We start from the raw sequence: 15,415 nt of genomic DNA, 5'->3' as shown, positions 1-15,415 counted from the left end.
CCTGACGCCCATTGAGGACACTGCGTCTTCATCCCCGAAAATCTCTCCTTTCTTTATTTGCACCAGCAGTTGCTGCATTGGTAACTACCATTGCATACATTCTAGTGCCTGGCATATGCTAAGTGTTTTTTGTGCATTATCTCACTTAATTCTCCCAAGAGCCCTATGTACTAATATTATCCCATTTTACAGGTGAGGTTACTGAGGTGCAAAGCTGAAGTCATTTTCCCAAGTATGCAGAGCCAGTAAGTAGAGTGCAGGGCTCTCTCTAAGTCCATGCTTTACCAGTCGTTCTCAACCCTGGAAAGCACTTTTTTTTTTTTTTTTTTTTTTTTGCGGTACGCGGGCCTCTCACCGTTGTGGCCTCTCCCGCTGGGGAGCAGAGGCTCCGGACGCGCAGGCTCAGCGGCCATGGCTTACGGGCCCAGCCGCTCCGCGGCATGTGGAATCCTCCCAGACCGGGGCACGAACCCATGTCCCCTGCGTCGGCAGGCGGACTCTCAGCCACTGCGCCACCAGGGAAGCCCTGGAAAGCACTTTTAATATTTATTTATTTAATTTATTTGGTTGCACTGGGTCTTAGTTTCAGCAGGCTGGCTCCTTAGTTGTGGCTCGCGGGCTCCTTAGTTGCAGCATGCGGGCTCCTTAGTTGTGCTATGTGGGGTCTAGTTCCCTGACCAGCAATTGAACCCAGGCCCCCTGCACTGGGATTGTGGAGTCTTATCCACTGAGCCACCAGGGAAGTCCCTGGAAAGCACTTTTAAATGTATCATTGTGTTAATGGATAAATACATTTTTGTGGGTTGTTAGGAAAACTTATCCAATAGTCATAACAATGTTCTGAAGGTAAATAAATGTATTTCTGGTTTCAATAACTAATCTAAAAATGAAATTTAGGAGCAGCTCCTGCATGTAGGCTGAAGGATGCCTGTATACTTATGTGTCTTGGCACATGTTCACTGAAATATTCATCATTCATTCTCTTGAGTGTGAATTTTAGCGTCCAGGCTGGCTGTGTTACTCGGATACTGAATTTAAATTGAAAGGCTGGGAATTCCCTGGCACGGGTTTGATCCCTGGTCGGGGAACCAAGATCCCACAAGCGCGCGATGCAGCCAAAAAAAAAAAAAAAAAAAAAAAAAAAAAAAAATCGAAAGGATGTTCCTTAGGATTAAGGTGACTTTTTTTTTCTTTTTCTTTTTCTTTTTTTTTTTGTCCATGAGGCATGTGCGATCTTAGCTCCCTAACTAGGGATTGAACCCGAGCCCCCTACGTTGGGAACGTGGAGACTTAACCACCTTGGAATTAAAATACAGATAGCTCTGACCCCGTCCTAGGCGTTCAAAAGCACAGTCTCCTGAGGTGGGCCCCACAATATGGAATCTGTCTTCTGCTCAGTAAGGGAACTGCCTTATATCTGTGTGGTGTTATTGGATGCATTTTATGAGATGTTGAGTAATTTGAAAGCATGTGATATAAAATCCATTTAATACACAAAGAGCAAAATAAAGCCAATCCCCTCCAATTAAAACAAAATTTTGGGATTCACAATTTGAAAGCTCATGAAGGAAATTGGATACTGTTCACACTAATGAACCGGTAAACAAATGACCGCCTCCTTTGTGAGTATTATGAGAACTTGGCAGTTGTTTTGATTTGCTTCTGCACCTCCTGTGGTGATGTGGATTGAGCTGTTATTTTTAAATGTACTGCACAGCCAAGAGGAGCCTACAGAGGCATGATAAATAAAAGCAATGTGGTGTTCTGGATGGGATCCTGGCATGGGAAAAGGACGTTAGGTAAAAACTAGGGAAATATGAATAAGATATGGATGTTAGTTAATAACAGTGGCTCAACTGGTTCCTTAATTGTAACATATGTACCATTCTCAGGTAAGATGTTAATGTGGGAGGACTTCCCTGGTGGTGCACTGGTTAAGAATCTTCCTGCCAATGTGGGGACATGGGTTCAAGCCCTGGTCCAGGAAGATCCCACATGCTGTGGAGCAACTAAGCCCGTGTGCCACAACTACTGAGCCCACGTGCCTAGAGCCTGTGCTCCTCAACAAGAGAAGCCACAGCAGTGAGAAGCCCGAGCACCGCAACGAAGAGTAGCCCCTGCTCGCCGCAACTAGAGAAAAGGCCCAGTGCAGCAACGAAGACCCAACACAGCCAAAAATAAATAAATGAATAAATAAATAATACATAAAAAGATGTTAATATGGGAACTTGGGTGTGGGGCATATGGGACTCTCTGTAATACCTCTGCAATTTTTCTATAAATCTAAAACTGTTCTAAAGTTAAAAGTTTATTTAAGGGCTTCCCTGGTGGTGCAGTGGTTAAGAATCCACCTGCCGATGCAGGGGACACCGGTTGGAGCCCTGGTCCGGGAATATCCCATATGCCGCGGAGCAACTAAGTCCGTGTGCCACAACTACTGAGCCCACGCGCCACAACTACTGAAGCTCGCATGCCTAGAGACCGTGCTCCACAACAAGAGAAGCCACCGCAATGAGAAGCCTGCACACTGCAACAAAAAGTAGCCCCCGCTCGTCGCAACTAGAGAAAGCCCACACACAGCAACGAAGATCCAACACAGCCAAAAATAAATAAATTTATATTTTAAAAAGTTTATTTAAAATAAATAAAACAAAGAAATTCCCTGGTGGTCCAGTGGTTAGGACTTGCTGCTTTCACTGTGGGGGCCTGGGTTCGATCCTTGGTCTGGGAAATAAGATACCTGCAAGCCACACAGTGCGGCCAAAAAAAAGGTAAAACAAAGAATTACAAAGGTGGCAAAAATGTACTGTTATAATTTTAAATGTTTTTGCATTCTATAACCTCACCCTTGTACTTATTGTGTAATGGTGCTAATGTTAGCATTGAAAAATGAAAGTGAGATGTAATAAAACTCCGTAGAAAAGTTTCAAGAACTGCTATGCCACTTGATCCTATATGTTTAGGAGAGAGTACCTTGTGAAATTGTATACATCATAAACATAGCCTTAAAGCAAAACATATTCATTGATTATAGGTTTATGAGCTACGTGATGACACCAGCTCACTTTATCTTTATTCCTTTTGGGGAAATTGCCTTAAATTATGTGATGTCTCCAGAAACTAATTTCTTGCCTAAAACTGTCAGCTCTGTACTTGGTGGTTTTCTCATCAGGCATATCATGGGCAGATGTGGCACGTCTGCCCATTTTCAGATAAGGAAGCCAAGAGGTTAAGTCACTTATTAAGGTCCCAGAAATGCTAAATGGCAGAGCCAGAACCGGAATCCAGGTCTTGTGATGCTTAATCCAATACTCTTTTCACCTCTCCAAAGCAGGAGCTGGGACCTAACCCTTTAAAGGGCACGCCTGCCCCTCTTCCTCCTTCCTGTCAGGAGGCCACTTTCACTCAGGTATCTACACCTGCCTGGAGCACCTGAACTCCAGAGAAGCCAACTTGGTCCCAGATCCAGGTGGCTCCCCAATAGTCTAACCAGGGATTCTTAAGTTGGGGCACTTTGGAATCCCCCCAAGGGAGTTTTGCTGACGTTTCCACCTCACCTCCAGAAATTCTGAAATATTTGGTCTACAGAGCAGCCTGGGATTTTTTTTTATTCCCTAGAATTATGACATTTTGTGGTTTAATGTTGCTACCAAAGAATAGGAAAGGATCTGCTCATTAAACCTGCTTCAAAGGAGGTCATGGAGCTTTGCATGGATGTGGTTTCTGCTGCTGATCTCAGAAGTCAGAACACCTCCCCCTTTGAAGCAAATGCCTGGCTTTAGGCAAAGCTCTTTGGCTCTCCTCCCCACAAGGTAGACGTTCTATATCTCAGGATATAAAACAATTCATCTGTTGGATGGTGTTAGGGTGGAAGGCTAGTCCCACAAGCTGAGGGCTGAAACAAATGTAGCCATACCTGGACATTGCGCACTGTTGTTGAGCGTGCTATTCTAAAGGAGCAGGATAGACCTTTGACTGGTCTCTGAGGGGTTGAAATGTACATTGTCTCACGTAATTTCACACTTAGGCCTTGTCAAGGGAAGGGAATCCCCCGATTTTGACGAGACCTAATATAATCATTTATGTCCCTCTCCATGAATCCCAGTCTCCTCCAGGTTCAGCCCCTTTCTTCTTTCATCCTAACAACCCACATCTCATATTAAGCAGTATTTGTTAGGATGATGGGAGGTGTGACGTATTTGCCTAATTTAAGGTTGTTTGTCCATCTCCTCCAGGGATGCTGCTTTTCCCTCTGGGCTCTGGAGACTTTCAACAGTTGCCCTCTAGTGCTGGAAACAATCCCAGATTCTTTCAACATCTTGGCACCAAAGATACTGCCTGAATCAGTGTGTCCTCCCTTGGGGTCCAGCACGGTAGGTCAAATTACATACTCAATCATGATTAAGGAAAGGTCTAGTTTGACTATCTAGAATGTATAATTTTATAAGATTGATTGTTGCTTATCCAGGGGTGGCCCTATCCAAAATTAAAGAATGAAATTAACAAAGCTTTATGGTTGATCCATCTGGTTGCTACATTTTGGTTCACTGACCCTCCTATATTAGGTAGAACTTGTGGACGCTAGGGTCAGCTAATGTTCCTTATCACCCTGTGAAAAAGTTACCAATCCCATGATAACTACTGATCTAGTGGGATATAAGGAGCTTTGCAAAGCCAGCTGGCTATATTTGCTCTTGTAACCAGCTTTATCCTGTGCCCCCAGTTCCTGCCATTACTCTTCTGGGTTAAGGTACTGCTCCTTGAGGCCATTGTTAAAATTCAGTTTAATCACAGAAGACTTTTCCAGGTAAACATTTCTCAGTCATCATGTACAGACTGTCTCTGCTCAGCGCTGTGCTCTGGGCAAAATCCCAGAGGGCAGGTTGGGTTTTTATCACTAGGTGGGGAGATGACAAATAGTCTTACAAGAGAATACAAGATCCAAAAGGTCAAATTAGCCCAAATGCCAGGGGTCAGGAGGACAGTGGAGGAGCGACTGAAATGAGAAGAGAGGAATCAGGGAAGTCTTTGTGGATGTGATTTTTTGGAACCGGGTCTTGAAGTAGGGAAGCCAGATAAGTAACCCAAACACCCTCATCATGCAGGATTTTATTCCAGTAGATGGGAGATACTTTATGTACATGTAAGGCAGATGTGGATTTTTCTGGATGTCACATTTGAAATTTCCTCTCTGCAGCTGACTCTTGGTCAAAATAGTGCCAAAACAGGCCTGGACAAAACCGAGCCCCATGAAGAGATGGAGGTAGATGTGTATTCAGTGGGACTTTAGGAGGGCAGCCAGATTGGAGTGAGGAGAGTCTGAAGATGTGGGTGCTAATCTAGTCTCCCCTCGTCTTTTTTTTTTTTTTAATTTATTTATTTTTGGCTGCGTTGGGTCTTCGTTGCTGAGTGCGTGTGGGCTTTCTCTAGTTGCGTGGCCAGCAGGGGCTACTCTTCGTTGCAGCGCACAGGCTTCTCATTGCAGTGGCTGCTCATTGCGGAGTAGGGGCTCGTTGCGGAGCATGGGCTCTAGGCACATGGGCTCAGTAGTTGTGGCTCACGGGCCCTAGAGCGCAGGCTCAGTAGTTGTGGCACATGGGCTTAGTTGCTGCGCGGCATGTGGGATCTTCCTGGACCAGGGCTCAAACCCATGTCCCCTGCATTGGCAGGCGGATTCTTAACCACTGTGCCACCAGGGAAGCCCCCTCCCCTCTTCTGACCTGAGTAAACCTGGACAAGTCGCTGAATCCTTTGGGTCACCATCACCTGTGAAAGACTTTTCTACAGTTGCCATAGATAGCCTAAGCTTCCAGAGACCCTGATCATGGCTAGTTTATATGAGAGGGCTTTGTAAACTGTTAGGTATTTGTAAGGTTTGGATTTATCGTTCTTTTAAACCATGCCTCAAAACTTGTATTTTGCCCACTTGAATAAGATCTGTACACCATGATATCATATACGGATGGCATTAATGTAGTGAGGTTAAGGATCATTTGAATGACTCACTACTGCTGAGAGAGTTTGAACGAGGGAGGAAGGCAACAAGCCCGAGATAAATCTAGAGAGAAGACGTGTGGGTGTTGGCAGCAGAATTAAGCCTCAGAGACAGAGGGATCCTTTTGCTTGAGAAAGACCCTGAGGTGTCATCACAGCTATGGATTTCAGTGGCAGTGGACCCAAGGGCAGCATTGTGGGCAGGCATGTGGCGTAAGAGAAAATACACTATGAACAGCAAATAAACAGAGCATGGGAGATGGCAAATGGATTGCATTAGCCTGAGAGAAAGGTTGCATCATAGAGAAGGGATCTTGCTGAAGGACTGAATATTGCATCCAAGATTTTGTTAAAATTGAAGTATAGTTGGTTTACAGTGTTGTGTTAGTTTCCAGTGTACAGCAAAGTGATTCAGATATATATATATATATATTCTCTTTCAAATTTGTTTCCATTATAGATTATGACAAGATACTAAATATAGTTCCCTGTGCTATACAGTAGGTCCTTTTTGTTTATTTTATATATAGCAGTATGTATCTGTGAATCCTAAACTCCTAATTTATCCCTCCCCACCCACCTTCCCCCTTTGGTAACCATAAGTTGTTTCCTGTGTCTGTGAGCCTTTCCGTTTTGTAAATAAGTTCATTTATATCATTTTTTTAGATTCCACATATAAGTGATATCATATGAGATTTGTCTTTCTCTGACTTACTTCACTTAGAATGATAATCTCGAGGTCCATCCATGTTGCTGCAAATGGCATTATTTCATTCTTTTTTATGACTGAGAAGTATTCCAATGTCTCTTATACACCACATCTTCTTTACCCATTCATCTGTTGATGGACATTTAGGTTGCTTCCATGTCTTGGCTATTGCAAATAGTGTTGCTATGAACGTTGGGGTGCATGTATCTTTTCGAGTTAGAGTTTTCATCTTTTCCAAATATCATCCATGATTTTTAGGGGTTGTATCTTGAGCTGGGAAAACAAAACCATGAAGACAGAGTGAGGAGTCATTCTGGCCTCCTTCAGGTTCACTAGTCACATTGGAAACTTATATGTCCCTGTGATGGTGGGAGACACTTGGACTTGATTTTCCTCCCATGTTGTTTCTCAAAATAGAGCCTCAGAAATATTCATGTAGGACTGCCTTGGCCTGGATGGCAAATAATTTCTACTCATATGGGAATTCAGACTACTTAGTAGCAGTTTCCTGAAGTGTTGTGATAAGCACGCTCTAGGCAGGCTCGGTGGGCAGGGGCACTGTCAGGGCTCAGTCATGTCTTAACCCTGGTGGCAGTGGGCTCATTATCTTGCTGACCTTGTGAAGACTCCAGAGCCCTGGGGAGGAACCTTGTACCCTGGGGCTCCTGGTTTGTCCTCTGATCACTTGCTCCCTTGTACATTCTGCTGTTGTCTATTTCCAGTGCATCCCCTCCCACCACCTCCGGCTTGCCTTCCTCAAAGCCCAGCACTGACCCCTCTGCCAGGGCAGCCTTCTCTTCTCTGTCTCTCCACCTGGCACTGAACCATGGAGCAGGTACTGGGAGAGTAAGGTTTTCAGGTGTTGCTGCATTTTATCCCGTGTGAAAGGGGCCATGGTTTCACCTGAGAGAGAGACATGGACCTTACAAGGACCCTGGAGGACGCTCTTAGGTTTAGAACTTGCCCAAGAAGGATCTGCTGTCTTGGCTCAGTGATAACATGACCTTGCTGGATCAGGCTCAGAATCGGTTGCCCTGAGCTCCTTGGGGTAATTGTAACTCTAGAAAAGGAAGTTGCCTTTTTGTTTTACTTCCTTGCATCTTCATAGCTGGAGGTGCAAGGGGAACACTGAAGACTTTGTGTTTTTTTTGTCTTGCTGCAAAGCTTGAGGGATCTTAGTTCCCCCACCAGGGATCTAACCTGTGCCTCCTGCAGTGGAAGCGTGGAGTCCGAACCGCTGGACTGCCAGGGGATTCCCTGAAGACTTAACTGAGCCTCGACTCAGCTTCAGCCAGTTGCTTTAGTGTGTGGAGGTGAGATATGAATATTTCAGGTCAGCCTGTTTCTACTAAACATGGGCCCAGCACAGCCAGCACCTCTCTGGGACATGTAACAGAGTGCTGGCTCTCAAGGAACGCTCTGTCTATATGGGGGGAAAGGTATGTTTGTAGGAAATGGTTAAGTCACATAAGGCTAGATGCATTTGTGTCATGCTGAGTGAGATTTTGGTCTGTAGGATGTACTATGAGGTTGGTGCAGTTGAAAGGAAAGGAAGGCAGGATCAAGGAGAGAGGTGATAGTGATAAAAGAAGTGGATGTGGGGAGTTGGTAAGAGAAGTTTACAGGAAGAGAAAGCTATCCAAGCCAGTGTCCTTGTGTCCTGGCCCAGGGTTATTCACCTGGGAGAGAAGGGTTTTGAAAGACCTGAAAGTTTGCAGGGTTGGTGCTTTTGGTCATTTCTTCCAGAATCCTAACAATGACTTACATTCACAATGTTATTTAAATCTCAGGGGACACTGAGTGCTGTTACTAATATTTTGGTAGTAGTTTGGAATATGGTCCATAGACAATAGAAAATATAATTATGATCAGTACTTAGGTCCACATCAGAGCTGTAAACTAATCTGAGAAATGACACGGTTTTGAAGTATAAGATAGGAGAGTAGCCAGTACTGGTAGCCCTCCTTCCCACATCTTCCACGGATAGAAGGGACAAGGTCGAGCAAGAGCAGTATGGCTTTTATTTTCCATGTACCTGTCTCTGTGTGAATTCAAGAGGGCGGCCAACGTTCCTACCTGCCATTTTTTTCAAAAGGAGCAAAACTTCTCATACTTACCTGTAATAAGACTCAATTCGATGGAAGTCCTGAACCTGTTAGGAGACAGTGAAACATCAGCCCCTACCTAGTCATACACATCCTCATACACACTGGGCATGAGAATGGTATTTGTGGACCATATGCCTTGGCCTCCTTCCCTTGGTAGGTCCCCATTACTCCAGATGGCCCCTAAATTGGCTAGTGTAATGAAGCAGATGGTAGGCAGGGGAATATCCAGGAGGATACAGCCTATCTTTTTCCTGTTTAACCCACGTACAGGGGCTGATCAAATGAAGCACTGTTAATGTCTGCACCAGTGATACCCAAACTTTAGAGTGCATTAGAACTCCTGAAATGCTTGTTAAAACACAGATTGTTCAGCTCTAATTCCAGAGTTTCTCATTCAGGAGATCTGTGGGTGGGGCCTGAGAATTTGCATTTCTAACCATCATTCCAGATGCTGCTGATTCAGACACCACACTTTTTGAATCACTGACCTAAGCTATTGGTTTCCAACCTTGCTGGCTGCATATTGGAATTGCTTGGGAAATAAACAAAACAATAAAGCCCAGACTATATCTCATATCATTTTCAACAGAATCTATGTGGGTGGCACCAGACATCAATATTTTTAAAGATCCCCAGGTGAATTAGTCAGTAAGGAAACACAAAGTAAAACCACTATAAGAGGCCACTAGATCTCTATTGTAATGCTCAATTTAAAAAGAAAAAGAAAAAAAGAACTGATCAGATCAAGTGTTGGCGAGGATGTGGAGGAAAAAGACTCATACACTGCTGGTGAAAATGTAAAATGTGCATCCACTTTAGAAAATGGTTTGCTGGATTCTTTAAGAGTTAAATATGTGCTTACCATATGATACAGCCATTCCACTCCTAGGCAGCTATCCAAGAGAAATAAAAGCTTATGCATCTGTGCATATAAAGAAGTGTACATGAATGTTCTTAGCAACTTTGTAATAGCCATAAACAAGAAACCACCTGAACATTAATAAGTGAATAGATTTAAAAAATGTGGTGTATTCAAATAATTGAATACTGCTCACTAATAAAAACGTACTTAAAAAAAGCTCCCCAGGTGATTCCAATGTGCAGCCAAGATTGAGAATTACTGATCTAGGTTCTTGAGACAGAAGACTGTTAATGTAGGTGTACTAGATAAATACAGTAGAACCAAATGTCTCCCATTCTTGGTCTGTGGCAGGATACTCTCGTAGTATGGACATCTTTCCTTGGGATGAATGCAGGTGGCAGTGATTGTGATGGTGGGTCATGGCTTGGACAGAGGTTCAAGCAGAATGAAGAAGGTTGAAACAGCAATCATGAAAATGGTAGACAAGCTGACTAGGGAAACAAGATGATTTCTAGGCAGAAGTGAAAGACCTCTGGGAAGTGGAGACCATAAATTTATTTTGGGGTTCTTCTCCAAAATGTACGATTTTCCCCACCAGCTGTCAGCGGCCTGAGCAAGGAAAATGGACATTTCAACTGATCCAGGGTTAACAAACTTCCAATGCAGTTGCAGACAGTAGGGCAAAGGAGTTAAGGATATTGGTGTGAGAATGGCTAAAGTGATGGACCCTATAGTCTAGGGCCTAATCCCATGAACTCAAGCAAAAGCTTTCTTTTCCCCTTTCTTTCTTTTTTCTTTTTTTTCCTGATAGGTGGTGTACTAGATATATACATAATATCACTTTCTGTGAGTAGTCACTCCCTTCCCTGTTCCATAGGATTATGGTGAGGCAAACACATAAGACTGCCCCCACAATTGAGGCAGACAAGTGACCCAGATTTGGCTAAACCTACTATCCCTTTCCCCTGAATACAATGATTAGTCCAGGGGTGAGCACCAGACCTAAACAAGGCCAATCATAGTCCTTCCCTGTAACTGATATTTGGGAGGGGTATCATAGTTTGAGGCAACATTAGATAGGATGGAAGGCTTCTCCTATGGAGTTACCTTTGAAGTGAGACCTGAATAACAAGAAGCAGAGGAAGTAACAAGCACAAAGGTGCTGAGTTGAGAAGGGTCAAGCTGTTCAAGAAATAAGGAGGCTAGGGGAGAATGCCGTTCCCATTGCCGGAACCGCTGTCCCCTTCACTCTTGACCCGGGTAATTCCCGCTCAACCTTCAGATTTCAGCCCAGACATCACTCCCTCCAGTAAGCCCTCCTTGACTTCAAGAGCGGGTCTCCCTTCGCCCCCAGCAGATGACTGGCCTGTTCCTAGGATGTAGGGGTCTGTGTTTACCAGACTCGTGTAGTTCAAGGGAGGGAGTGACGGGATAAGGGATGCAGGGGGGCGCGTGATCTCTGCCCGGTGAGAAAGCGAAGCCAACTTTCAATTTCTCAAGTACAGATCAATGCTTGGGGAGCGACAGCAGCGCGCAGAGCGGCCGATCCCAGGGCGGAAGTGCGTCCTTGGAGCCTTTCTAGGAAACTCGGAGGACCTAGCTCGTCAGTGATCCTGGGGCTGAAGTGGGGCATCGCCAGGCGCACAGGGCCACTTCAGAGAGGTGGTGTGGCAGGGCAGCGGCGAGATGGGGCTAGGGTGAGCGCGAGAACCGTCGCAAAGCAAGCCTGGAAAGGGTGAGAAGACCCCGGCCTGCCGACCACCTGTTCCTCCTGGGAGTGCGGCGCGCGTTGATTGGCTGGAGTGCCGCCCGGGTACCGGAAGTGGCTGATGCCCATAGCCAGTGAAACCCAGACAACAGCTGCGGGTTCTGAGGCAGCGGGCGGAGCAGCGCGGGGAGCCCGAGGGGAGCGTGTGTGGGGCGGTAGCTGCCTGAGGTGAGACCTCATTCTGTCCCGGCCGGGGGTGGAGGGTGCTGCGCTCCCGAACCCCTGGCCCACGAGCCCCGCGAAAACCCGACGTTTAGGCCCGTGCCTGACTCGGGTTCGCTCTGTGACCTTGGACTTTATGGTCTCCCCACCCCGCACCGGGTCCCCACCGGCACATACCCTGGACGCGGCCAGGGTCCGTCTCCGTCCTGGTTCCCTGCCTGTCAGCCGCGGGCACAGGAGCAGCAGGGACACCCCCTTCCGCGGGGGTGTCCTTACGTGGGGGATGATGGGAGCTGTGGTTTCCTCTGACATTCCATCCCCAAGTAAGCTGCGGGGACGAAATGGCGGGCAGTGTCATAAACTTCAGGCCTCCTGGCAGACTGTGCCCAGGGCCGGATATTGGTTTAAGAGGGTTAGTTACGGAAAGGAGACAGATTTCAGTGCAGAGTTAATAGAGCCTTTTGATTGTGGAAACCAGGAGGACAGAGGAAAAGAGGATAACAGTGCTTTAAATTAAGTGTCATCCAGATTGGCAGAAGGAACTTATTTTTACAAATAGTTATTGACGTCAGCTATGTGTCAGACACCGATCTAGGCTCTTTAGATACAAAATGAATGAACTATCCAGATAGTCCTCAAGGGTGTCACAGATTAGTTATGTAAATAAGATATTTACACAAATTCATTTAACAGATATTTAGCAGGTACCCGAAATGTGCTTGGCGCTGGGAATATCAAGATGAATAGAACATCATCCTTGTTCATGGTCTGAAGAAGGAAGCAGAGATGAAAATAGAGTAACAGTACAATGAGGTAGCTGCAACAAGGTGAAGGAGTCTTAGGGACAGAGAAGAAGACAGAGAGGAGTCTCTGTGTCTGAGCTGAGTCTTGTAGATGTTTGTTAAGTGTAAAAGGTGGGCAGTAGTATTCCAGGAAGTGGGAATAACCTGTTCTCAAAGGCAGAGAAGCTTTAAAGAATAAGAAGTGTTTGAACTGCAGCACCCTGAGCATGACTGCAGCTCCCACCTGTCATTGGAGAGCATGGGACAGGAGATGGGAAGGGAGACAGGGACCTGACCAGGAAGGCATGATGAGCCATGTTAAGAAGTTTTTATTCTGTAGCCATTGGAGAGCAGTGAACAGGAAGCGACATGATAACTGTAGTACAAAGAAAGAGGTGAGTGAAATGCTGATTCAGAGGACCAAGAGATAACCTCCTTCCTGCAGGTGTAAGTGAAGACTTTGGGGAGGAGGTGATCCTTGTACTGGATACTGAGTATTTAGTAGGATCTGACCTTTCAGAAGTTAAGGGAAAGTATTTTTATGAATTAAGATGCTTTTGTCTGTAAGTCACAGGATACAATTCAAGCTGGCCTAAAAAATACTAGTGTATAAGCTCTCATAATTGGAAGTCAAGAGGTAAAGTGGTTTCAGGAATGACTGAATCTAGTGGCCCTGCTGGCTCCATTTCCCCTCAATTGTCTCAGCTTGTCCTGCCTTCATCCACAGCTGGTAGTGAAATGGCAGCAGCGGTTCCAGGCAACAATATGTAGAAGTCTCTACTGTGGTTCTCTCAGGACGGCAGGAAACTATTCCCAGAAGTTCCCAGCAAACTTCCTCAGAGTATCATTGACCCAGATGAAGGCATTTGTCCATTCCTGAAACAATCCCTACTGTTCTGAACAGTTACTGGCAAGGGGAATGGTATTAACTTAACTGGGTTAACTCATTTGGAGCTCACTCCTGGAGCTCTTGGGTGAGGTCAGATCTCCTGCAAAGAGTGCGAGGCCACTGCAAACTTTTTTGCTCAAATATCGCATAAAATAATTTGAAAAGCTTTGTGTATCCCCTTACGTGTTTGTAAGTTGACATCCAAAATGTTTCATCATTTTTTCATCATGAATTTGAATAGTTGCAAAGGATGTTACTTTTGGTATGTTATAAATTTTGACATTTCAAAATTAAACGTCATGCCAGTTGGCAGGATTCCTGCCCTTGGATCCGTATGCTCACCACATCCTTCACCCTGTCTGTAACCTCCACTCTTCCCTCCTTCCCCCACTTCATTTGTCTCCTTGTCTCACTTGGTCATCTCAACTGTGTCCTGGCTAACATCCTCAAGTCCCTCACTTTCTCATTCTTCCACCACACGTGTCCCCAGATTCCCAGCCTGCTCTGGGGCTGTCAAAAGTGTTGATGGAGAAAGTCAGGAAAGCACTCCGATGGGCTGATTTCACTCCTCTCTACACTGATGCCTCCAGCATACTTGTCTCAGCAAGAGGTTGTAAGGGTGTAACAAGAGAATGTGTGTAAGTTGCTTGGCACATAGTAAGAGCTTTCATTACTCCCCAGAAGTTTAGTGCGTCCTCACTTATCTTCTCTCCTTCTTTACCCCAACTCTGCACATGCTACATTGAGGTCAGAATGTTCTTTCTGTTCCTTTTCTTATTCCTCCTGTACTTCCTAAGTCTCTGAGGCTTTGCTCACCCCATGCTCTGCCCAGAATGCTGTTAAGTGCAGTAGTCTTCAAATGACATATATTGAGGGAGTCCACAAACATTTTCTGTAACATCTGTAAGTGCATGGATCGTTGAAAGGACATCAGTCTCTAGATCCTTGACTTAAGTCTGTACCCTTGCCTACCACCAGTGTGCTTGAGAGTGGACCTGTGGCCTATAGATTTCTCTTTTCTACCTCCTTTTTCACAATTGCTCTTTTCCTCCTTTACAGAAGAAAGACATACCTCTCACCCATGCCCTCCTTAATTTTACTATAGCATATCACTCTGGGGTGGAAAAACCTCTGGAGTGCCACACAGGGGGACAATTTACTGAGGGAGTAAATGATTCTTGGACCTTTTATACCTCAAGTCCCAATCTTTGCTTTTTTTAAATTTTTTAATTTTTTCCAATCTTTGCTTTTAACAACATTTAAAAAAGACCTAATCAGGCTGTCAGCTGATAGATTATTCAATGATTTTTTACTAAAAATCACAATATGTTTTTGGCAGATAAGTTTAGAGGACTAAGTGATATTGCTATCCTAAGAGATTGCTGTAAACTCTGATTTAGGCAGTTTGGGCAAACTCAGGTCCAGTCACAGTAACTAGGGTCAGTCTGATAAGCGTAATGGAAATGTGACCTAATCAGTTGTATTATATTCCCTGTCTGCTCCCAGAAGTTTAGGGTAGGGTTGGGGGAGGGGTCAAGTTGGAGGGCAGGAAAAAAGAATGCAGAGCAAGAACTGGCAGTGTTATCTGTAATCCTGCTGCTTTGCACATTGTTGATCTGCTTGGTGGACCAGACCTTGGTAGAGATGGATGCATCAGACTGAGAGCTAGATAACTCCAGTCACTCAGACTGTCTAACACAGTGGTTCCCAAACCTGATAGGGCATCAGAATCACCTGGGCACTTGTTAAAAATACGCATTCCTTTGCCTACTCCTGGAGATTCTGACTCTGAGAGGTCTGATGTGGGACCTGGAAGTTAGTATTTTTAGAGATTTTCCAGTTGACGTTTCTTCATCTAACCTAATTCCAGGCCAAGAATCATTATTTAAGCATTGTTCATTAAAAAAAAAAAAAATCTTCCTGCTGTGATTGTAAGCCAACTAAACAATTTTTAGGGTTTTATGTGGTGGCTTCTCATGTAGACAGTATGGTCCTTTTGAAGTTTTATTTCTCATGGTTAATTAATAGGTGGATATTTGGTTTATGCATCAGTATTTTGTGAATGAGGATTTCTGAGTGCATTGAAAAAAAAATTCCAGATCTGCAGAGTTGAAGACCCTATTCTGAACTATGGAGACCCA

At 44.8% G+C, this 15,415-nt stretch overlaps 1 protein-coding gene and 1 long non-coding RNA gene across 5 annotated transcripts in view; one reads left to right on the top strand and one right to left on the bottom strand.

The window, feature by feature from the left end:
• Positions 1–1,155: 1,155 nt before the first annotated feature.
• LOC117200387 (uncharacterized) lies at positions 1,156–11,909 on the bottom strand. The gene is made up of 4 exons (XR_004481902.2): positions 11,781–11,909; positions 8,821–8,855; positions 6,710–6,976; positions 1,156–2,740 (listed from the first exon to the last, which is right to left on the bottom strand). It is a non-coding gene; the product is annotated as an uncharacterized LOC117200387 (long non-coding RNA).
• ZFP3 (ZFP3 zinc finger protein) overlaps positions 3,334–15,415 on the top strand; it is a 27,107-nt gene continuing 15,025 nt past the window's right edge. For 3 of the 4 annotated variants that reach the window (XR_004481898.2, XR_004481897.2, XM_004266978.4), the window contains exon 1: positions 10,774–11,609. The gene's annotated coding sequence lies outside the window, so the exon portion shown is untranslated. Of the gene's footprint in view, positions 3,410–4,235; positions 4,374–10,773; positions 11,610–15,415 lie in introns of those variants that run through there. The other variant, XR_007473511.1, reaches the window with a different exon arrangement.

Source organism: Orcinus orca, chromosome 19 (genome assembly GCF_937001465.1).
Source record: "Orcinus orca chromosome 19, mOrcOrc1.1, whole genome shotgun sequence".
In the NCBI taxonomy this organism is placed as follows: domain Eukaryota; kingdom Metazoa; phylum Chordata; class Mammalia; order Artiodactyla; family Delphinidae; genus Orcinus; species Orcinus orca.
Note: the sequence above shows the minus strand (reverse complement) of the source record. Positions and strands in the feature narration are given on the sequence as shown.